This window comes from Aotus nancymaae, unplaced genomic scaffold, assembly GCF_030222135.1.
Source record: "Aotus nancymaae isolate 86718 unplaced genomic scaffold, 86718_ANA_hifiasm-v0.15.2.pri h1tg000033l, whole genome shotgun sequence".
Classification (NCBI taxonomy): domain Eukaryota; kingdom Metazoa; phylum Chordata; class Mammalia; order Primates; family Aotidae; genus Aotus; species Aotus nancymaae.
In genome coordinates, this window is record NW_026988447.1 from 56199720 (window position 1) to 56226575 (window position 26856).

The 26856-nt window shown below is 38.6% G+C and overlaps 1 protein-coding gene and 1 non-coding gene across 2 annotated transcripts in view; both read left to right on the plus strand.

The window, feature by feature from the left end:
* COL25A1 (collagen type XXV alpha 1 chain) overlaps positions 1-26856 on the plus strand; it is a 510463-nt gene that overhangs the window by 126770 nt on the left and 356837 nt on the right. The gene's annotated exons all lie outside the window — the stretch shown is intronic.
* On the plus strand, positions 23265-23428 carry LOC135277874 (U1 spliceosomal RNA). The gene has a single exon (XR_010345449.1). It is a non-coding gene; the product is annotated as a U1 spliceosomal RNA (small nuclear RNA).

A 26856-nucleotide genomic window follows, 5' to 3' on the forward strand; every position in this document is an offset into this window, starting at 1 on the left:
GAAAATCACCACCTCTTAAAGATATCTGCATTTCCCTGTTCATCTCAGCATCACTTGCAATAGCCAAAATATGGAATCAACTGAAGTGTCTGTCAATGGTTGAATAGATAAGGACAATGTGGCCTATATACACAATGAGATACCATTCAGCCATTAAAAAGAGGGAAATTCATGCGTTTGTGGTAACATAAATGAACCTGGAGAACATTATGTTAAGTGAAATAACACAGGCACAGAAAGACAAATACCTTGTGGTCTCACTTACATGTTGAATTTTAAAAAGTTGAACTCATAGAAACATTAGAATGGTGGTTATCAAGGGCTAGGGGCAGAAGGGGTTGGGGAGATGTTGGTCAAAGGGTATAAAATTTCAGTTAGATGGGAGGAATAAGTTCAAGAGATATATTGTACAACATGGTGACTATAGTTAATAACAAAGTATTATATATCTGAAAATTGCTGAGTAAAGTGTTCCCATCACAGAAAAATAAGTATGTCGGGTAATACATATGTTAATTATTAGCTCAGTGTAGCCACTCCCCAGTGTATTCACATTTCAAAACATCATTTGTATACCACAATATTTGTATAATTTTTATTTGTCAATTTAAAAAAATTAAAAAGTAATACAGTATATTCTGTTTGGAAATTTAGCTATTCTTTACTTTCAAAAGATACATACTGTTTTAAAATATATATAATAATATAATCTGATATCTTTACATAGAAATTAAATCTATGTTAATTAATTTCATCTGGGCAAATGATATTTTACTGAAATATTAAATTTAATTTCAGGGTAAAATTAAATAGTCGCCATTTAGAGTAGGGAGTTCTATGGATGGAACTCTGGTCCATGAAGGCCCTGAAATTGCATGTAAAAGATACATACATATATGTGAATTTTCAGGGGAGATGATCCACAGCTTTTTTCAGATTCTCAAGGGAGTCTCCTCCACCCTGCCCTAATCACATACATATACAATTCAAGAACCAGAGGATGAACATAAAGTAGAATGGGCTATCAGAAACTTGGTGGGCTTGTGGAAAGCTTTAAAAAATGTATTTTTAGAAGTGCTGTGATTTAATGACACTGAAGCTCAGTGAGAAAGTGCTTCCTGATGGACAGAGCCCACTTTGCTCAATGCAGACCTCCACAGATGCCTTCATGGAAACTTGCATTGCATAGATAATATTAATGTTAGGAATTAGGACATTATATATTTGAAAATGTAACTTGCAAAAGCTGCTTTTCTAAATTGCAGCCCTTTACTGACATTATTTCAATGGAATCTTTCTTCAAACCTCCTATAGATTTGAAGCTTATTTTATAAATTTCTTAGTGTAAATCTTCTTAATATAAGTGTTTTTATTTTGTTTTGTTTTGTTTCGTTTTTTTGAGACAGAGTCTCGCTCTGTCTCCCAGGCTGGAGTGCAGTGGCGTGATCTCAGCTCTACTTCCTGGGTTCAAGTGATTCTCCTGCCTCAGCCTCCTGAGTAGCTGGACTACAGGCACACACCACTGCGCTCAGCTAATTTTTTGTATCTTTAGTAGAGATGGGGTTTCACCATGTTGGCCAGGCTGGTCTCCAACTCCTGACCTCATGATCCACCCACCTTGGCTTCCTAAAGTGCTGGTATTATAGGTGTGAGCCACTGTGCCTGGGAAGTTTTTGTTTTTTAAAAAATATATTTACATCCTCAAAGCCCTGTATATAATCATCATCATTATCACCACCATCACCATGTGTAACAGGTGCTATTCTAAGTACTTTTTATGTTAAAATTCATTTAATTATTACAGCAATCCCATGCAGTAGATACAACTTTTATCCCCATTTTACGGACTAGAAAACAGAAGCAAAGAGGGGTTAAGTAACTTGTCCAGTGCTCTCTATATAATAATATTTATATGAGTAAATAAATGAGTAAACTTTACTATCCTTTTGAGTTTTAAAATATCTAGTTGTCAGAGCTGGAGAAAAAAACCCTGAATTTTTATGCATTTAACTCCTTATCTGCACTTCAGAGTCAAAATTATTTCAGTAATCAGCTTTGCATTTTGAGGCTACTTTGGCAGTGTTGCTGAAGGTTTTATGTTATGGTCATTTGTGTGTATTTACTAATTAACTTGACTTCTACAAGCAGTTTATTTACATTTCAATCTTCCTAAATTTCTTCTCCAAATAAACCCTGAGAGCAAGATAATAAACACATGCACTGAAATGAAGGCCTTGCTCTAACCACACGTATTCCCATCTTAACATATTTATGCTTCTGACAACATTTATATATACTAAAAGCAGAGCATTCACATTTTACCCGAACCACATGGTGCTTACTGCACTGAGGCATCTATTTGACAAAAGCCCTAGAACACAATAATTAAAATATGCAAATCTCTTCATAATAGGCTGATTTTACAGTCTTTGCTCATGGAAAATCCCTGTTGATTTCAGATGTGAAGCATTTTGTCATTAAGTTTTAATTGTTGATTAAATAACAAGAAACATACACAGAACTTTCTAAACCTCTACTTAAAGCAACATTTTGATGAACCCCTTCTCGTAAGTTTCCAAATTGTACAGAAGACCACATTAAGAAAAATACAGCTTCAAGAAATTCAAGTTTGGTTTTGTGGAAGATCTGAAAAAAGACAGGTTTATAACATAGAAAGTAATCAATAAGACAGGTGTTTAAGTATTTTGTGACTGATTATTTCAAATAAGATTTTTAAAACAAATTGAGATAGGTGATTATATATTCACGTGGGTATTACCTTTCTATATCCTAACATTCAAGGTTTCTAACAAGGGGTTTGGTTTCTGAAATCCAAAAAATTGAATGAGGAGCAAATGTTTAGGATCACGAATGCATATTAGAAGTCTCAGATGACCATGGCATAACAGGATGGGACGGACATGCATAGTTGAACGGTACAGGGCTTTGAAATCAGCAGCTCTGGTGGGAGCTGCCCAAACAGTTGTTGTGTCAGGTGCAGTGCGGGGGGAGGTAAGGACAGTTAAGGCAGGTTGCAGGGAAGGCTGTGACTCAATAGTGGATGAGCTTCTCTTGCCAGCTTGGAGGCATCTCAGAGATGATGATTTAATAGACTGGAACACAGGTGGTGACTGTCACCTTGAAGCTCCTCCTGTCATTGCTGTGCCTTTAGACTAGGAAGTTGAGGATAAGATTTCCTGAATTCATGTCCCTGGTGGCAGATGAAACTTGGAAAAACATTTTAGGATACCTTTTTTTTTTTCATTTAAAAAATGCTAGTCTAACATTTTCTTAAATGAGTATATTCCTTAATGTTACTTGTTTGAATGATTAATATTCTACAGTCCTATTGAGGCTTTATGTCACAAAGGCATTTTTATATACAGTATTCCATTTTATTTGAGTCTCAATTCATGTGAAGCAGATTGGCTAGGTGATAAGGAATCCATTTTTTAAATGGGAAAAACGAGGCTTAGGGAGTTCAGATAGTTTATCCTCAGTCTCCTTGTTGCTAACAAAGTCAAGATCAAATGTGAATCTGAATCATTTGGCTCTGCATTTGGTTCAAATGATCTTTCTATACAAGGCTCCCACTAGATGGAAAAATCTGGTTATTATTACTTTTCTCTTAACTCTCCAATGTTCAAGTTAAAAGGACAATGTTTTTAAAAAGTATGGGCCCATACTGAATAAATCCTTACCCAACACAGTTGAAAACATTTTTAGCATTTTGATTCTTTAGGAGAAACGTATTTGGCAATTCCCTCTTTTAAGGAATGCATCAGATGTTTGTTATACCTTATTTGAGTGATTGGCATGAGTATATATATAGGAGGGCCATAAACTGCCAGAAAAGTAAAAAAAAAAAACAAAAAACAAACTTATTTAAGTAGATAACTGAATTATGGCAAGAAATTAAAGTCAATTCCCGAGAAATGGTATCAGTTTGTACTTAAACCTATTATAGTGGACAAAAATAGATATTCTACTCATGTTTAATTCTCTTATTCATTTAGAAGAAGATATTCTACTCATGTTTAATTCTGTTATTCATTTAGAAGCACTTTACCTTCACTGTCTTCTCTCATAAGATTAACATGTCTCTGCTCTTTTGCAGTATTTATATGGTTAATTTCGATAACAGGCAGTTTGCAGTCAGCTGATGTTTGCTATAGAGGCACCCCTAAAAGCAAATTTAACTGGAGCTGTAATTACACAATGAATTACATTACCTGGCAATTTATACCCTCATTTTAAATTATTCAAAAATGTTTTTGTTGGGAGCCCTGGCATATCCTCATTAGCATGGAGCTGGCCAGCCAGGCTGCATCAATCATGCAGGGAGAATTCGTGTCCCGCGAGGCTTGTCACCTCCTGTTAACTCACAGGATAAACTTGGCCTGGAACTCATCTTGTCTGAGAAAAGCATGGGCTGTATTGATAGCAGATGGTACCCACTGTATTTGGTCTAAAAGTTCAGTATCAAAATGGAGGAATGGGGTCTGGGATGGAGGCTGGGCCAAGGAGGAGACCTGTCAGAATAAAAGTTCTGTAGCTCGCTTTGGTCCCTGTAACAACACAAGATATTCCGTTTTCATGGTTTTGAGGAGAGCTTTTTACCAACATTCCCCGATGCAGTGATGGGCGGGTGGTTCTGTAGGCTGTTGTTCAGGTTTTGTTTACACTAGTGTAAACAACTCTCAATTTATTCTTCTCAGTCGCCTTCAATCTACAGATAATGAAATTGAGACTCAGAGAGGAATGTGTGCAGTGACGCAGCTAGGCAACGACAGATGGGGCTTCTGATCTAGGCCAATACAGACTCCGCTATGTTCCATTTTTTTTGTCTTCACAGATGAGAATATTATTTTCCAGTTTAGAAACTTGATTTTTGTTTGTTTGTTTGCATATCCCTTCCTGCTATTCATTCCTAGACCAGGAAATCCCTCTATGGTACGCCACATATATTAGATTCCTAGGGCTTCTGTAACAAATTTCCACAAACTTAGTGGCTTAACAGAAATTACATGTGTCCTTTCATGACGCTGGAGGCCAGCAGTCTACACTCAAGGGGTCAGCACTACCGCATCTTCGCTGAACTCTAGGGGAAAATCTGGCCTTGGGTTTTCCAGCTTCTTGTAGCTCCAGGCAATCCTTGGCCTGGGGGAGCTCCTGCCTCTTTCTTCACGGGGCCTTCTCCTGTATGTTCCCCCTCTTCTGTCTGTGTCTTTTCCTTTCATTTTAAGGAAACTTGTCATTGAATTTGGGGCACCTGGTTAATCCAGAATGATCTCATCTTGAGATCTTTTACCTAATCCCATCTACAAAGACCTTTTACACAAAGGAGGTCATATTCACAGGTACTGGGGACTAGGGCTTGGACATGTATTTTTGGGGACCACAGGTCTACCCAATATCCCACCCTTGGGTTATCTTCACTCACTCAGCACTCTACTCTTTTTCTTGGAACTTTCTCGTTTTCACTTTTTTCTTTTCACTCTAACCTGTGTTTACCGACCCTTTCTACTCTGTGGGAGAAGCATCAATTATCAGTGTTTTCACTGGATCCTCCACTCTTTTAAGCCAAGTCCCCTCTCTAGCTTTTATGTGAGCTCCTTGAGGACAGGGATTATATAGTTTATCTTTGTGGCATCAGCGGGTGACCCTGGTGGGTGTCCAATAAATGTGTGCTGAATAGATGAATGACTGTATGACAATTAGAACTTTTTGAACATTTATGATCTATTATACAATTCTCTAATGCAGTTGTTTCAAACAATATTCTTCACTATAAGTTAAGGTTTAACTCTTACTGGAAAAGACGTTTAGTAGGTCATAAAGTATAACCTAAAAATAATTTTAAATGAACTAGAAAATACCAATACCGTAGGCCTCATAAAGATGTAGGAAAAAGCTTACTAGATGCAAGTAGATATCTGTATATCTTCATTAGACAGGACTTAACCTGTATTTTCAGCTCTACTGTGGCATTTCATGTGGGCTTATATATGTCTATTGAATGGCTAAAAGTTCAATAGATATTGAAATATTTTATTCCCTGAACAATTAAAACTATTTCTAAAAATTAAATTTTTGGGAAAAAGGAATAAAAATAAAGTCTCATGTTTTATGAATATTTGAGTAAATTGACTTAATGTTCCCGTAGAGAAACATTTAATCATGAAAACTACGCAGAGGGAATTAACATGTTTTTAAGAAAGAATCACACTTGTGTTTCATATGAAGGACTCTTATTGGAATGTTGTTTAGTTTCCCAATATTGTGGTTCAGTGGAACAAGATTCCTCTGAACCTATGCTATTGCATACTGGTTAAAGTTGGTTAATAGTGATTACCTTGTGGAATATTCATTGAGTGGTATAGATCCACTCTCAGGGTCCCAGTGTTCAAATCAAAATACATTAGCTGCATAAAAACCCAGGTTTGGATTTGGTACAAACTATTTGCTTTGTAATGCTAGAAACTCAATGTCATTTTTTATGACCTTGGCCATGAGTAGAAGCCCCTAGAAGCTTCCATATCCTTTTCTGGCAGTAAAGCTAAACACTCAACTGAAATGATGGTCTGTAACAGAGGTCCCCAACCTTTTTGGCACCAGGGACCAGTTTCATGGAAGACAATTTTTACACAGATGGGAGTGGGTGGGAGATGGTTTGGGGATGAAACTCTTCAACCTCAGATCACCAGGCGTTAGTTAGGTTCTTATAAGGAGTGTACAGCCTAGATCCCTCACAAGCGCAGTTCACAATAGGGTTCATATTCCTATGAGAATCTAATGCCACTGCTGATCTGACAAGGCAGTAATGCTCACTTACGTGCTGCTCACAGCCTGCTGTGAGGCACAGTTCCTAACAGGCCATGGACCAGTAGTGGTCTGCAGCCCTGAGTTTGGGGACGCCTGATGTATATGAACAGAAGGGGAGTGTTTAATTTTGCATTCAATAGCCAATACAGTTGCTGTTTTGATTGCCTCCCTTTTACCTCACTGATGAAGGAGAGATTCCTGCCCTGGAGTTCTGGGGATGACCGAACACACAATACTCGACACGGGACAGGTGATATTGACAGCAGATTCCTAGTCACTTATTCTCATGGCTGGGGTAGGAGGACTCTACATGCCCTGCAGTGCCACAGAGGGGTTGCACCCAGGAGCAGAGCCAAGGAGCAAAGGCTGTGAGAGGTGGGCTTCATAGTATCAAGAGGGCAGATTACCCCCTGGTTCCTGTGGGAGGATGTGATTGGCTTGCTTGAAAAATTCTGTGGATTGGTGGGGAACTGAAACCTGCTACTCAGGGATAAGTAGGAGCTGTGTCTGGTCCCTGCGATAAAAAGGGATGTTTAGCTAGGGGACTTTATCTCTCAGGACAGAATGGAGAGAAAGAGCTGCAGTTTGGCCATTTGAGGCCCTCCTGGTTTCACCACATGTCAAGGCAACATTTAAAATAAGGCTTTATTTTAAGCCTTACACCACAGTTGCTACTTGTGGTCACAGACTTTTAATGTTTTTAGGTACAATGCTGAATTCGTTTCTCATAAATATCAGAGATTCTGAAGGTGATAAATTTTTACTTGTAGTGTGTGGCCGGAATTTAGAAAGCAGCCTTAAGGTTCTGGTTTCCATGGGCTAGCACTTCTCTCAGTATTTAGCTTTTAATACTCATAAAAATAAAACATAGAGCCATACAGATTGAGCATCCCAAATCCAAAACTCCAAAATCTGAAGTGCTGTAAAATCCAAAATGTTTTGAGTGCTGACATGATGATGCTCAAAGGAAGTACTCATTGGAGTATTTCAGATTTTGGAGTTTTGAATTGGGATGCTCAACCGATAAGCATAATGTAAATATTCTCAAATCCCCCCCCAAAAAAACAGTCCAAATCCTCACTTATGGTCTCAAGAATTTTGGATAACAGAATACTCAACCTGTACTGAATATGTAAGAATTGCATCTGACGATAATTATATTTTTGAGTTTATGAATGGTTTATTTTAAACTGAATATAATTATTGACATATAACAAACTGAGTTCTTATTCTGTGAAAATTTCTGTAATTAAATTTCCTTTATATTAGTATTATTGCCAGTTCAGATTTGCCATTTGGTGGTTCATAGAAAAGCAGTACTCATCGAGAAGCTCATAGAAAAGTAATCGATTTAATAGTAAAAAAGAATATAACTTTGCATACCCTCATATACGGCAAAATTGTATCCGTCTTTAATGCAATGCAATTTAATACACTCAAAATAAGATTTCCCATAATGTGTCAGTCAGGAATCTAACTAAAGAACATTTAATTCATCAAAACATATCTTGGTTATTAGTACCCCTTGGTCTGTGATCCAAGCACTTTGGGAGGTGCTTGGAGGCCGAGGCTGGAGGTTTGTTTGAGCCCAGGTGTTTGAGGCCAGCCTGGACAATACAGGGAGACCTCATCTCTACTAAAAAAAAAAAATTTTTTTTAATTAACTAGATGTGGTGGTATGTGCCTTAGTCCTAGCTACTCAGGGGGCTGAGAGGGGAGGATCACTTGAACCCAGGAGTTCGAGGTTACAGTGAGTTATGGTTGCACCACTGCACTCCAGCCTGCATGACAGAGTGAGACCCTGTCTCAAAAACAAAGCAAACCAACCCTCACATCTTAAAGTATGGTTTCTATAACGCCCAATTTAAAAGTTGTAAAAAGTACCCTGGCAACTTCTAATGATACTTTTCTAAAGATCAAACTTCTTTACATTGCATGCTACTAGACAGAAGGTCATCAGTCCTAAGATGTTTGAAATGCTTAGGGATGACATTTTATTTTAAGTAGTATTTGCATAGCATCTTACATTTGTAGATTGTTGACCAGCCAGTCATGTTACTGCATACCCCATGATGAACCTTCCATTATGTGGATGTGATTTGTTTTCCCATTCAACTTAGATACAGTGAAGGCTTGACCGAAGGAGTAGCTGTTTTAAAGGCACACAGAACATTGTATTGCTACTCTTAGGCTTAAGAGATTTTAGGATGCTGTTTATTCAACTGAATTGCATTAGAGAAACTTTCAAATTTTGGCCTCAGAGAGGGATTCCAGATTTTAGCATCCTAACAGGACGAAAGAGAGTTTAGTCATTAGAGAACTGAAATGGTTTGTGGCAAACTGGTATAATCAAGATGGATTATAATCAAGATGGATTATCGTCCTGCAGGCAGAACACTTAGACCCACAGGAGGCAAGAAGGATCGGATTGTGGTCAGGACGTGGATTTGTAGAAAGGCTTAAATCACTTAAATTCATCTAACAGTCCCAACTTAGACATTACTGCCTCAGGGATGCCTTTTCTGCCTCCCACTCCCATCCCTTGGGATTTTCTTCTTGACAAATACCTTATTCTTCCTTGATTATACCTTATCGCATTTTTTTGTATCTGCCTGGTTAAGTATCTATTTCCCCTGCTTGGCAGTGCACTTTGTAAGGGCAAAGACTATAACTGTATTACTTATTATTCTTTTTTTTTTAAATTGCACTTCAGGTTCTGGGGTACATGTGCAGATCATGCAGGATTGTTGCATAGATACACACATGACAATGTGGTTTGCTGCCTCCATCCCCCTGTCACCTACATCTGGCATTTCTCCCCATGTTATCCCTCCCCGACCTCCCCACCCCCCCGCTGACCCTCCCTTGGCTCCCCTACAACAGACCCCCGTGTGTGATGCTCCCCTCCCTGTCTCCATGTATTCTCATTGTTCAACACCTACCTATGAGTGGGAACATGTGGTGATTGATTTTCTGTTCTTGTGTCTGTTTGCTGAGAATGATGGTTTCCAGATTCATCCATGTCCTTACAAAAGACACGAACTCATTGTTTTTTTTAATGGCTGTGTAGTATTCCATGGTGTATATGTGCCACATTTTCCTTGTCCAGTCTATCGTCAGTAGGCATTTGGGTTGGTTCCAGGTCTTTGCTATTGTAAACAGTGCTGCTATGAACAAACCTGTGGCTGTGTCTTTATAATAGAATGATTTAGAATCCTTTGGGTGTATACCCAGTAGTGGGATTGCTGGGTCAAATGGAATTTCTATATCTAGGTCCTTGAGGAAGCACCACACTGTCTTCCACAATGGTTGAACTAATTTACACTCCCACCAACAGTGTAAAACACAACAGTGTTCCTATTTCTCCACATCCTCTCCAGCATCTGTTGTCTCCAGATTTTTAATGATCACCATTCTAATTGGTGTGAGGTGGTATCTCAATGTGGTTTTGATTTGCATTTCTTAATGACCAGTGATGGTAAGCATTTCTTCATATGCTTGTTGGCAACATGTATGTCTTCTTTTGAAAAGTATCTGTTCATGTCCTTTGCTCACTCTTAGATGGATTTGTTTGTTTTTTTCTTGTAAATCTGTTTTAGTTCTTTGTAGATTCTGGATATTAGCTCTTTGTCAGATGGGTAGATTGCAAAAATGTTTTCCCATTCTGTTGGTTGCCAGTTCACTCTAATGATTGTTTCTTTTGCTGTACAGAAGCTCTGGAGTTTATCAGGTCCCATTTGTCTATTTTGGCTTTTGTTGCCAATGCTTTTGGTGTTTTAGTTGTGAAGTCCCTGCCTATGCCTATGTCCTGAATGGCTTTGCCTAGGTTTTCTTCTAGGGTTTTTATGGTGTTAGGTCTTATGCTTAAGTCTTTAATCCATCTGGAGTTAATTTTACTGTAAGATATCAGGAAGGGGTCCAGTTTCTGCTTTCTGAACACTGCTAGTGACTTTTCTCAATACAATTTATTAAACAGGGAATCTTTTCCCCATTGCTTGTTTTTGTTAGGTTTGTCAAAGATTGGATGGTTGTAGATGTGTGGCATTGCATCTGAGGCCTCTGTTCTCTTCCGTTGGTCTATATCTCTGTTTTGGTACCAGTACCATGCTGTTTTGATTAGTGTGGCTTTGTAGTATAGTTTGAAATCAGGTAGCGTGATGCCTCTGGCTTTGTTCTTTTTACTTAGGATTGTCTTGGCTATGTGGGCTCTTTTTGTTTCCATACGAAGTTTAAGGTGTTTTTTTCCAGTTCTGTGAAGAAGATCATTGGTAGCTTGATGGAGATAGTGTTGAGTCTATAAATTACTTTGGACAGTATGGCCATTTTCATGATATTGATCCTTCTTAACCATGAGCATGGACTGTTTCTCCATTTGTTTGTGTCCTCTCTTATTTCCTTGAGCAGTGGTTTGTAGTTCTCCTTGAAGAGGTCCTTTACATCCTTTGTTAGTTGTATTTCTAAGTATTTTATTCCCTATGTAGCAATTGTGAATGGGAGTTCACTCATGATTTGGCTCTCCGATGGTCTGTTATTGGTGTATAGAAATGCTTCTGATTTCTGCACATTGATTTTGTATCTTGAGACTTTGCTGAAGTTGCTTATCAGTTTAAGGAGATTTTGGGCTGGGATGATAGGGTCTTCTAAATATACAATCATGTCGTCTGCAAATAGAGACAATTTGGCTTCCTCTTTTCCTAATTGAATATACTTTTTTTTTTTTTTTTTTTTCCTGATTGCTCTGGCTAGAACTTCCAATACTATATTGAAAAGGAGTGGTGAGAGAGGGCATCCTTGTCTGGTGCCAGATTTCAAAGGGAATGCTTCCAGTTTTTGACCATCCAGTATGATATTGGCTGTGGGCTTGTCAAAAATAGCTTTTACTATTTTGAGATATGTTCCATCGATACCTAGTTTATTGAGAGTTTTTATCATAAAGGGCTACTGAATTTTATCAAAGGCCTTCTCTGCATATATTGAGATAATCATGTGGTTTTTGTCTTTGGGTCTGTTTATGTGGTGGATTACATCTATAGACTTGCATATGTTGAACCAGCCTTGCATCCCTGGGATGAAGCCCACTTGATTGTGATGGATAAGCTTTTTGATGTGCTGTTGCAATTGGTTTGCCAGTATTTTATTGAAGATTTCTGCATCTATGTTCACCATGGATATTGGCCTGAAGTTTTCTTTTTTTGTTAATTCTCTGCTGGGTTTTGGTATCAGGATGATGTTGGTCTCATAAAATGATTTGGGAAGGATTCCCTCTTTTTGTATTGTTTGTGATAGTTTCAGAGGGAATGGTACCAGGTCCTCTTTGTACATCTGGTAGAATTCAGCTGTGAACCCGTCTGGACCTGGACTTTTTTTGGTTGGTAGGCTTGTTAATTGCTGCCTCAACTTCAGCCCTTGTTATTGGTCTGTTCAAGGTTTCAACTTCTTCCTGGTTTAGGCTTGGGAGGGTGCAAGTGTCCAGGAATTTATCCATTTCTTCCAGGTTTACTGGTTTATGTGTATAGAGTTGTTTGTAGTAATCTCTGATTGTAGTTTGTATTTCTGTGGAGTCAGTGGTGATATCTACTTTATTGTTTTTTATTGCATCTATTTGATTCTTCTCCCTTTTCTTTTTTATTAATATGGTGAGCAGTCTGTTTTGTTGATCTTTTCAAAAAAACATCTCCTGGATTTATTGATTTTTTGAAGGTTTTTTTTGTGTCTCTATCTCCTTCAGTTCTGCTCTGATCTTAGTTATTTCTTGTCTTCTGCTAGCTTTTGAGGTTTTTTGATCTTTCTCCTCTAGCTCTTTCAATTTTGATGATAGGGTGTCAATTTTAGATCTTTCCTTGCTTCTCATGTGGGCATTTATTGCTATAGAGATTTTCCTCTAGACACTGCTTTAAATGTGTTCCACAGATTCTTATACGCTGTGTCTTCGTTATCATTGGTTTTGAAGAACATCTTTATTTCTGCCTTCATTTTATTGTTTATCCAGTCAACATTCAGGAGCCAGTTGTTCAGTTTCCATGAAGTTGACTGGTTGTGAGTATTTCTGAATTCTGAGTTCTAGTTTGATTGCACTGTGGTCTGAGAGGCTGTTTGTTATGATTTCTGTTGTTTTGCATTTGCTGAGGAGTGATTGACTTCCAATTATGTGGTTAGTTTTAGAGTAGGTGCCATGTGGTGCTGAGAAGAACATATATTCTGTGGATTTGGGGTGGAGATTTCTGTTGATGTCTATTAGGTCTGCTTGCTCCAGGTCTGAGTTCCAGTCCTAGATATCCTTGTTAATTTTGTGTCTCGTTGATCTGTCTAATATTGACAGTGGAGCATTAACGTCTCCCACTATTATTGTGTGGGAGTCTAAGTCTCTTTACAGGTCATTAACAACTTACTTTATGTACCTGTGTGCTCCTGTATTGGATACATATATATTTAGGATCGTTAGTTCTTCTTGATGCATTGATCCATTTACCATTATGTAATGCCCTTCTTTGTCTCTTTTGATCTTTGTTGGTTTAAAGTCCATTTTATCAAAGACTAGGATTGCAACTCCTGCTTTTTTTTGCTCTCCGTTTGCTTGATATATCTTCCTCCATCCCTTCATTTTTAGCCTATGTGTGTCCTTGCATGTGAGATAGGCTTCCTGAATACAGCACACCACTGAGTTTTGAATTTTTATCCAATTTGCCATTCTGTGTCTTTTGATTGGGGCATTTAGTCCATTTACATTTAAGATTAATATTGTTATGTGTGAATTTGATCCTGCCATTTTGATGCTAGCTGGTTGTTTTGCCCATTGGTTGACATATTTTTTCATTGTGTCAATGGTCTTTACCATTTGGTACTTTTTTTGAGTGGCTGGTACTGGTTGTTCCTTTCCTTATTTAGTGCTTCTTTCAGGAGCTCTTGTAAAGCAGTCCTGGTGGTGACAAAATCTCTCAGCAATTGCTTGTTCGTAAAGGATTTTCTTTCTCCTTCACTTATGAAGCTTAGTTTGGCTGGATATGAAATTCTAGGTTGAAAGGTCTTTTCTTTAAGGATGTTGAATATTGGCCCCCACTCTCTTCTGGCTTGTAGGGTTTCTGGGGAGAGATCCACTGTGAGTCTGATGGGCTTCCCTTTGTGGATATCCTGACCTTTCTCTCTGGCTACCCTTAGCATTTTTTCCTTCATTTCAACCCTGGTGAATCTGACAATTATGTGCCTTGGGGTTGCTCTTCTTGAGGAATATCTTTGTGGTGTTCTCTGTATTTCCTGGACTTGCATTTTGGCTTGTCTTGCTAGATTGGGGAAGTTCTCCTGGATAATATCCTGAAGAGTGTTTCCAGCATGGATTCATTCTCTCTGTCACATTCAAGTACACCTATCAAATGTAAATTAGGTCTTTTCACATAATCTCATATTTCTTGGATGCTTTGTTCATTTCTTTTCACTCTTTTTTTCTCTATTCTTGCCTTCTCATTTTATTTCATTGAGTTGATCTTCAATCTCTGATATCCGTTCTTCTGCTTGGTCGATTCAGCTATTGAAACTTGTGTATGCTTTACAAAGTTCTCGTGCTGTGTTTTTCAGCTCCATCAAGTCGTTTATATTGTTCTCTAAACGGTTTATTCTAGGTAGCACCTGATATAACCTTTTTTCTAGGTTCTTAGTTTCTTTGCACTGGGTTAGCACATGTTCTTTTAGCTCTGAGAAGTTTGTTATTACCCACCTTCTGAAGCCTGTTTCTGTCAATTCCTCAGATTCATTCTCCATCCTTGTTCCCTTTCTGGTGATGAGTTGTGATCCTTTGGAGGAGGAGAGGTGTTCTGGTTTTTGATGTTTTCATCATTTTTGTGCTGGTTTCTTCCCATCTTAGTGGTTTTATCTACCTGTGGTCTTTGCAGTTGGTGATATTTGGATGGGGTCTCTGAGTGGACGTCATTTTAGTTGATGTTGAAGCTGTTTCTTCTGCTTCTTAGTTTTCCTTCTAACAGTCAGGCCCCTTTGCTGCAGGGCTGCTAGAGGTGTAGTCCAGACCCTGCTTGCCTGGGTATCACCCACAGGGGCTGCAGAATAGCAAGAGTTGCTGCCAGTTTCTTCTTCTGTTATCCTCATCCCCGAAGGCTACCCACCAGATGTAGGCCTGAGCTCTCCTTTATGAGGTGTCTCTTTGGGTATGTGGGGGTCAAGAAGTTGCTTGAAGAGACAGTCTGTCCCTTATAGGAGCTCAAGTGCTGTGCTGGGAGCTCCGCTGTTCTATGCAGAGCTGCTGGGCAGGTACCTTTATGTCTCCTGCAGCTGAACTCATAACTGCCTCTTTTCCCAGGTACTTTGTCCTAGGAAGGTCGGCTTTATTTATAAGTTCCTGTTGTGCTGCTGCCTTTTTTCTTATATGCCCTGCCCCACATGGAGTAGTCTAGTCACTGTCTGCCAGCAGAGGCATTGCTGAGCTGCTGCAGGCTCTGCCCAGCTAGCTGCTGTGTGAACTGCCTCAGTAGTGGTGGACTGCCTGGGTATTGGGGGACACCATTCCCCACACTGAGATGGATGGTCCTGGGAACAGCCACACTTCCTGTGAAACTCTCAACCCAGAGTGTTTCAGATTGCTTGTTTTGTGGGCGTGGTACCTGCCGAGCCAGATCGCCTGGCTCCCTGTCTCAGTCCCCTCCCTTTTAGTCGAATGGGTGGCTGTGTCTCCCAGGCATTCCGGGTGCCAGTTGAAATTACCACCCAGATTTGTGTGAGTTTTTGTGCGCTGACCCAGCACTGGCTGAAACCGTGGCGCTGAAAACTTGTGGCACTTTTAGGCCCGGGAGTCTCCTGGTCTGTGGGCAGTGAAAACTTGTTTGGAAATGCGGTGAGCACTCACCCTCTGCACTATTCTTGCTGGGAACTGCACTCCAGATGTGTTTCTATTCGGCATCTTGTATCTTCCCTGCTATTTATTATTCTTATCCCCAGCCCTTAGCACAGTGCGTGGTGCAATAAATATTTTAGAACAGTGGATAGAGGGAGAAGTGAAAAGAGGTTAAGTAGAAGGAAATGTTCTTAGTGAGCTCAGTAAGCAAGGTGCTCCTACCTCGTCTCAGGCTTCCAGAGCTGATGGTTCAGGTGGCCCTGCAGGACCTATACACCTTAAAATGTTTGGAATGATTATATCAGGTTCTAACCCCTTGAAGGGGAAACACTATTAAATTTTCTCTAGAGGACTTTTTCCCTGGGATTTCTTGGTCTCTGTATCAACACAGAGGCCCTATTCTCTGTGGAGAGGTCTTTAAACAAAGGCCTGGACTTCACATCACTGATACCTCAGGGAGCACAGTCAAGGGACTAGAGGGCTCTTGTGAGAGGCTGGATATTCATCATCTGTAGAAAACGAATTATCTTATTTTCATGCATTTCAAAGTGTGTGGCTATCATTTGTTCTACAAACATGTTGAACACCAATTACATGTCAGGTGTTATGTCAAAGTAGTGGCTATTCAAAGATGAATAAAATACAGCACTTACCTTGGAAAAGCTCAGAGAAAGACAAGTAACTATGATAGAAAAGTTTTAATATTTTTTGTCTTATATTCATTTCTTATTTCACACCATTCACTTTATATTTTGATAAGAGAAGATGAAATTAGTCTGTGTCTTAGCTTGAGTTGCTGTAACAAAATGCCATAATCTGGATGGTTTAAGCAACAAACACTTATTTCTCAGAGTTAAAGAGCTTCCTAGTTCTTTGGCCTCTTCTTATAGAGGTGCTATTCCCATTCTTGTAAATTCTACCCTCGTGACCTAATTAGTCCCAAAGGCCCCACGTCCAAATACCATCAAACTGGGATTAGGGTTTCAACATATGGATTTGGGAATCAGGGAGGTGAGTCAGAAGTATTCAGTCTATTGCATTGTTTGTTTTACTCAATCTTTGTAAGTTAATGGAGTGAGACAAGAAATGAGAACTTTAGGATAAGAGTCCCAGCACTCTCTGGCATGTGTCTGCCTGGAGCCTCTGGGATGCCTCCTCCTGCTCCTTCTTAGTCATCCAGTTCTGCCCATGTGACCTTTCACTGGATAGAAGGGCTAGGATACAGTTGATAATAGGACTTGGTGGTGGGGTTCACATTCATTCATTCAATCAGTAATAATGTACCAGGCACTGAGCAGAGGACCAGGGATAAAGAAGTGAAAAAGATAAACAGTCCTTTCCCTATGCAGCTTCCATCCTGTGGGAGGTTCTGTACACATTTGCAGTTGATAGAGGACCTGAAAAACAACAGATAGTACCAACAGGAGCTACCCCTGTGTGAAATGGTCACAGAAGCATGATGTGGGTCAGTTAGGTCTGCAGGAGCTATCCCATCTCACACCTGGACAACGAGATTGAGGGAGAATACGTTCTGATTCCTTGTTTAAAAACTTTGGATGACACTTAAGCTATTTCTGCAAAAGACTGTTTACAAGTAAATATACTACTATGTATTATGCATTTTAAGGAATCTTACCGAGTTCAAGTAAGAAAATCCATTTATTTCTCCTTCCATTCCTTCCTCTCCATCTGCTCGTCTCATGATCTCCTTATCCATCCATGCATTTGGGGGCATGCCATGGACATGTGTACTCTGAATTGAGTTGGAATAAATTCAGATTTTCTCTGCTACTCAGGAGCCAGGTTTTTGTTTGTTTGTTTGTTTTTTTAAACAGAAGATCATTTAGGCATTCATAGACAGTAAGAGTTCACACTGATGTTCAAACATGAGTTCACACTGATGAACACACTGGTGTTCAAACGCCTGAAAAGATGTGTGAATTGTATGGCCTGCACCGAAGAGTAGTAAGTCCAGTTCTCTATGTGAATAAATGAAAGAGGTGAAAGCTGCTTATCACAGAATGTTTTTAGAAAAACCTGGTATGGATTTTCTATTTTGAGAATTATACTTTTTTTGGCATATAAATAAAATTTTATCCGTAATTTTCATCTTCCCTATTAGGGAATTATCTCTTCTCCTTAGTGAATGCAGTATCAGAAAAATAAACATAAAATATTGTTTAATTTTCTCCTTTCTTGCATTTTTCCTATAGAAAATATTTATTCAGTAAAATTTATGAACATGTCCTCAGATCAGATTAGTCCTATGACATATTTATTTATTTATTTTTTTGAGACGGAGTTTCACTCTTGTTATCCAGGCTGGAGTGCAATGGCGTGATCTCAGCCCACCACAACCTCCGCCTCCTGGGTTCAGGCAATTCTCCTGCCTCAGCCTCCTGAGTAGCTGGGATTACAGGCACGCACCACCATGCCCAGCTAATTTTTTGTATTTTTAGTAGAGATGGGGTTTCACCATGTTGACCCGGATGGTCTCGATCTCTTGACCTCATGATCCACCCGCCTCGGCCTCCCAAAGTGCTGGGATTACAGGTGACACATTTATTTTTATCTGAACCAGTGTTCATAGCTAGAAACACCAAACCTTTTATTTTAATATTTATTTTCTTGACTTGTACAATTATTATGAATGTTTATTCATCTATTATATATTATACACTTTCACATAAATGAATACATGAAATAACATAGTTTTCGATAAGTATGGAATTTCAAATATTGAATTTGTAACTCTTGTGGCTGGTTAGACAACACCAGTATAACAATATGTTGCAAAGATGGAGGCTACATAATACAATTTTAAATATTTGGATTGATTTCTTTTTCTCTTTTCCCTTTTGGAAAGAGAAACAAATACTCCTGTGACTTTAGGTAAACTTTTAAATATAAATCCAAACAAATTAGTTGAAGAAAAGGTATAATTCACCATATTATAATGGAAATTAGTTGTTTTATAGATTCATTTGGACTATTTTGTCAAGCTAAAATTTCTAGGGCTGGTGATAGAGACACAGATACAGATGTATGCTAACATGCAGGATAATCAAGACATGGTCTTTGCCATCAAAGATTATGTAAGCTACAGCAAGTGAAGGAAAAAGGAATACAGACAAGTATGTGTTGTAACATAAGACACACAAATAAGTGTCATAACACCAATGAACAAATTACCATGCAACTTTGTTGACCATTCCTGGCTACATTGGAGAAGGCTGGATTAGGAAGTCTGCCAGGCAGAGAATGGAGGAGTAGAGAATTTTAAGCAAAATAAATTGTATGTACGGAAGGATTTACCAAGAAGCACATATGGGCAGAAATGAGGTATTGGACATGGCAGGACACCCTGAGTGAATGAAGTGGAATGGTAGCTGAGGCTGGAGAGGTAGTTTGGGGATATATTTATATAAAGACACTTCTCCTAAGTTAAAGAATTAAAATGTATACCTCAGAGTGTGGGAAACATGGGAAAGCTTTTATACAAGAGGACATTATCAGATTTTTAACAAGAGAATTTTCCTGCATGGTGTAGAGGAGGGAGAGTAGCCTAGAGACACAGGCAGTAGTGCAGGTGAGAGATGCCCAGAGAGATGCGAAGCTGCTGGATGTGTGGATGGAGAATGGCAAATATGGACATTCCAATGAATTCACATCACGAGATTATTAAAAAGATCCTAAGAAATTTGGTTTAAAAACATTTTATCTTTGGGAGGCCAAGACAGGCAGATCACGAGGTGAAGAGATTGAGATCATCCTGGCCAACGTGGTGAAACTCCATCTCTACTAAAAAATACAAAAATTAGCTGGGTGTGGTGGTGCGCACCTGTAGTCCCAGTTGGCAGTGAGCCGAGATCGCACCACTGCAATCCAGCCTGGCGCCTGGTGACAGAGCGAGACTCTGTCTCAAAAAAAAAAAAAAAAAATTATCTCTAGGGTAAGTCTTAGGATTTATATGCCTATGATACTTCGACTCAAATTCTGAAGTAGTTTGAGTCACAGCTTGGTTTAGTTTTGTCTGGTTCCAGATTAAACTTTTGGCACAGCGCTGAAAGAGCACCTCTGCAAGGAGACTTTAACATGATATATAGTAGCTCCTGAGAGTCCTATGTATCAATGGAAACTGGAACTGCATTGGTATATCTTGAGTTTAGAAAAGGTTATACTATAAATAATAATATAAATTTGTGAGTCTTTTATGACTTGAGTGTTCTAGAGATTGTTTATATGTATGTTTCTGTGTAAAATGCATACAATAAAATTAGTTGGACTAATATAATCTTTTCCTATTTGTAAGTCAAAGAATCATAACTTATGGCAAAACTGTAAAGCAAGAAAAATACGTTGCATTTACAAAGTGTACTAGCCAATACTCCCACTCTTTTGCTGGTAGTTGCTTTTGATCTCCATATTTATTTGGTAATATTTCTTCAGTCTGTGATGGTGAGCATGCTCTAATAAATTCACTTAAACTTATCAGAATTTTAATGCAAGAATAGAAAGCAAGAATGTAGGGTTTCAGTGGAGGATGAGTTCAGAGAGATACACTAAAATTTCATATAAACTTGAAAACAATCCTAGCCAAGGAATTGCCACAGCTCCACTTAATTTTTCATGAAGATGCAAAAGCTTGTTCAGAACAAACAATGAGCCATCATGAGAGAGTTGTATTCTCAAGTCTTAGTTCATCATTCTTAGGATCCTCGTAAATGGCGGCAACCTACAAAACCAACTAGTTACTGTTATTTATGCCCTTTCTACCCAAAGTGACTGGGTTACGGAATTAAGAAAATACATGAATGGAGGTCAAGATAAACAGTTTTGACAAAATTGTTTCTCTAGTTCCATGAAATCATTAACTGACCCGTGTTCCCTCATCCATCTGAAACTATAGATGAGTGTTTTGTGTCACTCTAGATTGTCTTCTGTTATTTGTCCCCATAGCATTGGTACCTCTCCATTTTTTCCTTTTACTTGTTCAATGGTAGCCTTTTCTTCTAGACTGTAAGAGATTCATTCATCTTGTCAGTGGGGTATATCTAGAGCTTAACCCAGTGTTCAGCGCCACGCTAATGTACATTAAGTAACTCAAAAGCAAGGGAGAGAGAAGCAGGGAGGGAAAGTGGAAGAAGGGAAGCTGGTTTTAGAAGAATAGGGAACTGGGTGAAATCTTATCACTTCAATTACAGTTACAAATGTAATTATACTAAGAGTGTTCCTAAAATGAGAGAAATGTTACAATGATACATTTTAAGAATAATGCCTGCCACAGTAAGTATTTATTTTCCTGGATGTTCTCAAGCTTATTTTTCATTTATTCAAGAGGTCATAGAGAAAAAAGCTTTATTTCTTCATTTCGTATTACACACGTGGAATGAGAGACCAAAATACAGAGGAGTTATAGGGCATAACTCAGAAAGAGCTTGGCTTTACTCTTGATGTGTCCCTTGCCTCACTTTGCAGCCATATATTGCCTAGGATTTGCACACATGTTATTCTGAATGGGACTCTTGAGAGAGAAAGATGAGTTTTGTAAAATGTACTTCTGGTTCAACTTCAAGGATTATTTAAACCTACTTAAGATGTTACATAAATTCCTGTAGGATTTTTGTTTAATACCCTCACGAATGTTTGTCTAACAGGGCAACGTTCTCATTTTCATTCCACTTTGTAAGATTCAAGAAGAACAAATTTGTGCAACAATTACTAACAAAGACCTCATTGATCATGTTCATTTTCTAGAAATTTGATTAAAATTAACTCTCCAACTTCAAAAGCACATTATTTGCACGAATCTTTCTCACCACCTGTAAGTACTTTCCTCTCGCAGATTTCCCGATCACTAACTAGAATGAAAGAAACTCTCTTAGAAATATCAAATTCAGTAGAAATGTCTGTCACTCAGCAATTACAAAAAGGAGTTTCACACTTCTTGAAAAACCCATTAGTCACAAACTCTAATTTGTATATTAGATTCATACTCAATGAATGCATTATTTGGCATTACTTTCCAGAGAGAAACACAATAGCAAAGTACAGCATTTAGAACCTTCCTAAGGCTTGTGTGCTCACAGTGCCAGGAAATCTTTTCATTTTAAATATGCGTCGTTGTTAGCTATGACTTTACACAGATCAGCGGAGTGCAAATCCCATTTCTCAAATATTTTGATGTTTAGGCCCGAGGAGGAAATAGCACCTGTTCCAACTCCAAATACAGTAGAGTCACAGCACCACCGGAAGATGGCTCGTTTTAGTTAGGGAGGCAAAAGTAACAGGGAAAATTAGAATTCTGTGTACCAGATTTGTTGGAAAACTGATTCAGTTGAGTTCTCAGCCAAAATAACAGCAGGAAGATGACACTTATTTGTTTGAGGACATAAAAGAAGGAAAAGTGACAGAATAATAGATTGGCAGAAAGAAGCTGAGTCCCAGCTGTATTTACAGGAAAAGCTTTCAGGATGTTTAAGCATAAGTAATGATGGAAGGAAGGAGATTGAGACAATTGATCTACTAGACATGCCAAATGAAATACCTTTGTTGTTCAGTAGGAAATATGGAATATGCCATGGAATACCTTTAGCTTATCTTATAAGTTACAACTAGAAATACACTTTCACCTGCTCATAGACAACTCACGCTGATTTGAACCCTACTGATTTGAAATTCAGGCACTACAGTATGTGTATGACTTTTAAGTAGAAAATTTGAACGAATTTTATTCTTAGTGCAAGTTATTTTAAAAAGGTAAAATGGAAATCTCAACTAAAAAAGTCATTGTTTTTTCAAAGCAAGAGCTCAAAAAATTAGAATTTTTAAATGTTTTAATTCCAGATGTTTTTGATATTAAAGACGTTTCAGCTCAATAAACATTTATATTGAACAACTGTTTATGTACAAGCCCTCTTCTAGTTAGAAACTGTATTTAATGCAATTTAAAAATTATGCTTAATTTACTTAAAATTCTTAATATTATGGAGATGGCATATGCTTAATGTGAACTATAATTTTTCTCACTAGTGTACACCATCATCATGACTACTAATTCTCTATTATTATTATTGTTTTGAGACAATCTTGTTCTGTCACTCAGGCTGGAGTGCAGTGGCATGATCATGGCTCACTGCAGCCTCAACTTCCCAGGCTCAAGTGATCCTCCTAATCAAGTAGCTGGGATTACAGGTGTGCCACACCATACACAGCAAATCTTTAAAATTTTCTGTAGAGACAGGGTCTCAGTATGTTGCCCAGGCTGGTCTCAAACTTCTGGTCTCTGGTGAACCTCCTGACTTAGCCTCCCAAAGTGCTGGGATTACAGGCATGAGCCATTGTGCTTGGCCTTTCATTATTTTTTAAACAATGGGTAGTGTCCAAAATTCGCTTTAAAGATCTTTGTATATGTATGCACTAATTTTACTTTTTATGCAGTTTCTTTTGCATTTCTTTTTTTTGGAAATTATTAGAGCTGACCCTGATAACTGATTTTAGGTCTTGACTGTCAGTTAGGAAGTTTTTTCTTAGCCTCCATGCCTGAGGACTTCATGACCATTGTATATATTCTGCTTGAAAGCTATAAAACTTAAAAAAAATTATACTTACCTGGAAGAGGAGATACCATGATTACGAAGGTGGTTTTCCCAGGGCGAGGCTTATCCATTGCACTCCGGATGTGCTGACCCCTGTGATTTCCCCAAATGTGGGAAACTCAGCTGCATAATTTGTGGTAGTGGGGGACTGCGTTTGAGCTTTCCCCTGTTAAAAAAAAAAAATTAAATCGCCCTTTCCTGATTGTTAACTATTAAGCTTACAACCTAAATTTGAGTAAATATATATGCTTGAATTTTTATTTCTGGTAACTCAGAGAATACACAGTTTAGTTCTGTGTGCAAAGGATGTTACATGACTATTATCATATGTTGTTTTTCTATTTGGAGGTAACAGTTTTTGTTGCAAACATTTGGAAGATGTTTTTGAATTCAGGTTTGGAGTCTAAAACCACAGAATGAAGTGGAGCGTAATGGTTTGGAGAACATTTCTGCGAGGCATCCAACCAGGCTTATTAATAAGCAAATTATTGAAAAGCAAGGAAGTGGTGGTGGTTCTAACTAGAAGTAATTGTGATTATTCGGATGGACTGGGCTGGAAGTTTCATTTTGCTAATTAATACAAAGCAAATTGTTGTGGAAATGCTTAAAATATTTAAAAGCACAAAAAACATCTTCATACAACGTAGAAGAACTATTTGAGAAAATGAATTTGCCTAATTTTATTTTGTTTTATTCATTTATAAAGCATGTGCCCTAGAGGACTTTTGAACAGATTAGCAAATGAGATGAATGATTTTTTTAAGTAAATGATTAAACGAATGTTGCTAACGTAGTCTGAATTACAAACTTGCACTAATTGGAGTAACCAACACTGTTTACACCAACAGTTTCCTCAAATCCTGTCTCGTAACATTAAAAACAAAACAAACAAACAAACAAACAAACAAACAAACAAACATATTTCTTGATTAGGTCAAACTCCAATCTCCAGTGTGGGAGATGGAGGTGTGGGGGGTAGAGGAGACATTTCTGCTCTGCATTCTTTTAGGAATCCAGGATTCTTTCAATGTTTCACTATGCTAAATTCTCTTCAGGGCTGTGTCTTCCTCTATTATCAAACAGTGAATAGGAAAAGGAAAAGATCATGGAGGATTTGCATAGCTGGTTTCTTACACAAGCCAGGCCTACTTCTGCCTACATTCCATTATGTGCCCGGGAGAAAAAGCAAGCAGAGTTTGGTGGATACATAGCATTCTCTTCCATAAGCATTTCTTTAAAAAAAGTCTCATAATTCATAATTTTTGCTTGTTAAAACTGAGCCATACCACTTGTTAATTTATATTACTCAGGTTTTACTACTTGGATTAAGTAATTACTTAGCAGAAGTGTTGAAGCAATTTGCAATTCTATGATCATCAACATAGACCAAATTTACATTGGCTCAACGCTGAAGGGTCAGGAAATCCTTATGAATTATTTATTTTACTTTTGTAAATAAAAATGACTCTTTGGTGCATTGCAACAGATCAGAACCAGAAACTAGCAGGAGTTGATGAGCAGAGACACAGGTGGCTTCTCATAATGAACCCGTTATGAGGAATTGGGAGTAGTTCAAGAGCTGATCTGACTTCCAGGTGTTCTTGTTCCCAAAGTCAGACTTCAGTTACCTGCCAAAGAAGTAAAACCTCATTCATCAGAAAACACCGTTAGCCATTTATGCTGTTTAGGCTTCCAAAATCTGCCACGCAGCCTGTGCAGCAGGAGTTCCTGCTGGGGGGAGATGGTTGATCTTCTGCAATTAGTCTGCTTCCGTTTCCCTGTCGCTTCTTTTCTGTGTTGCTAGCCTACCTCTCTTTTGTCCTCAGTTCCTTCATATCCCACCTTGCATATTCTCTAGTCATATAGGTCAAAAAACTCTGGGCAGTTGTTACATGGCTGCAGCCAAGCCCATTTTATCTGGTGGAAACAATTTTGGGCAGATGAGGTGGCAGCGTAAAGCCTGTGCCACCCACTTGGTAACATTGTACACATCTCTAAACCTTGCTGGATGTGACCACATAGATTGAAAATCAACACACTAAGTACTTGGGTTGAGTTTCATTTAGTAGGTTAGGATAGCTTTTGTCTCAGCCTGGGATGCCCAGAAAACACGGCCTGAGTCAGAAGCTTAACATCCTAGCACTTTACACGGGGGTGCAAACCCAGGGAGGCAGAAGTGAGGGGAAATGGAGCAAAGCAGGGGAGGTGAACTTTACCAGGCCGCAGCTTCACGAGAAGCACCCCAAAGATGGCTCAGCCTCACAGCACATCATCAGAGAGGACACAGGAACTAATGCTTGTCAGAACAGTGCCTCCAGGGTAGGAAGAGAGAACAACTTATCCACTGGCTTCCTTCTTTTAAAATTAGGTAAATTTCACATTAGTTAAAATAAATTCACTCCCTGGAGAGGATGTCATTAACTCTTCTGCATGTTCAGGCAGCTGCGGAGATGCCAGTTCCCCACGTGTTCAGTGAGGCCAGTCTCTGTGAGACAGTGCCTCTCAGGCCACGTCTGTAGCATAGCACCTACATCAGCTGTTACAGTCCAGTAAACTTTGACTCCTTTCATCTAATTCGTTTCTATCTCTATAGCTTCCATACTAGTTCACCTCATTTTAAAGTGCTCTCATTGGCTAGACGTTCCTCATGGCAACCCAAACTCAGTGCATGGAACTTGCATTGTAGTTAGGGAGATCAACAAAAGTCAAGTAGGTAAATAAAGATGATTTTAGGGAGGAACAACTGCCCTGGAGGAAACAAAACGAGGTGATGGACAGTAGTCGCAGGTGTCTTGAGAATCCATACAGCCTGGCACTTGGTGAATTTAACCACTTCTTTTCCCTTTTCTGCATTAGCCTGCTTACTTTAACAGATGAATTTCCGAGCACTCTCCAGTGTGATCTCCCTGCTCCAGTCGCTTTCATCTATTTGCACTTCTCCGACTTTGATTTGCTAATTTCTATTTTTGGGCCTTTGCATGTCCCAAAAATGCTCTATACCTCTTTCTAGACAATATTTCTCTTCTTGTTCCTTCAAAATCTGACTCAAAACCTTCCACAGGAAGCTTTTCCTGACATATTTCCTCTATTTTCAATTGCCTGTATTTATGTCAGCTGCACCATATTACACTAATTTGAATTGAATTCTCTATTACCTTAAAAATGTCCTCATGTTCTTTTTTTTTATCCTCATATTCTTCTTATGTTCTTGAGTCAACATTACTTTCCTGGCTGCATATGCAGAGCATTGGACATGATGTTGGAATGACTGGCAGAGACCAAACAGGAAAGTTCAGGGTGCTGCAGAATGATTCACTAGATTTCACCTGTTGCCTGAGGTTTGGCGTGAACTGCTTCTTCATACTTACTCTAGTTAGCACACAGTCCCTGGTGAAGTCACTAATTGGTCCTGAACTCTCAGGCACTTCTCATCATCTTATTTCTTACCTATAAGAAAGTTTACAAATGAGCTCCAATTTTACAAATTATACTGAAGCTTTTTAGCTTCAGTATAATTTTAAAATATTAATATAATAACTGGAATGCTGTTTTTGTTTTTCTGAATTAAGAAAGTACAATATAACTTCAAGAGTTTAA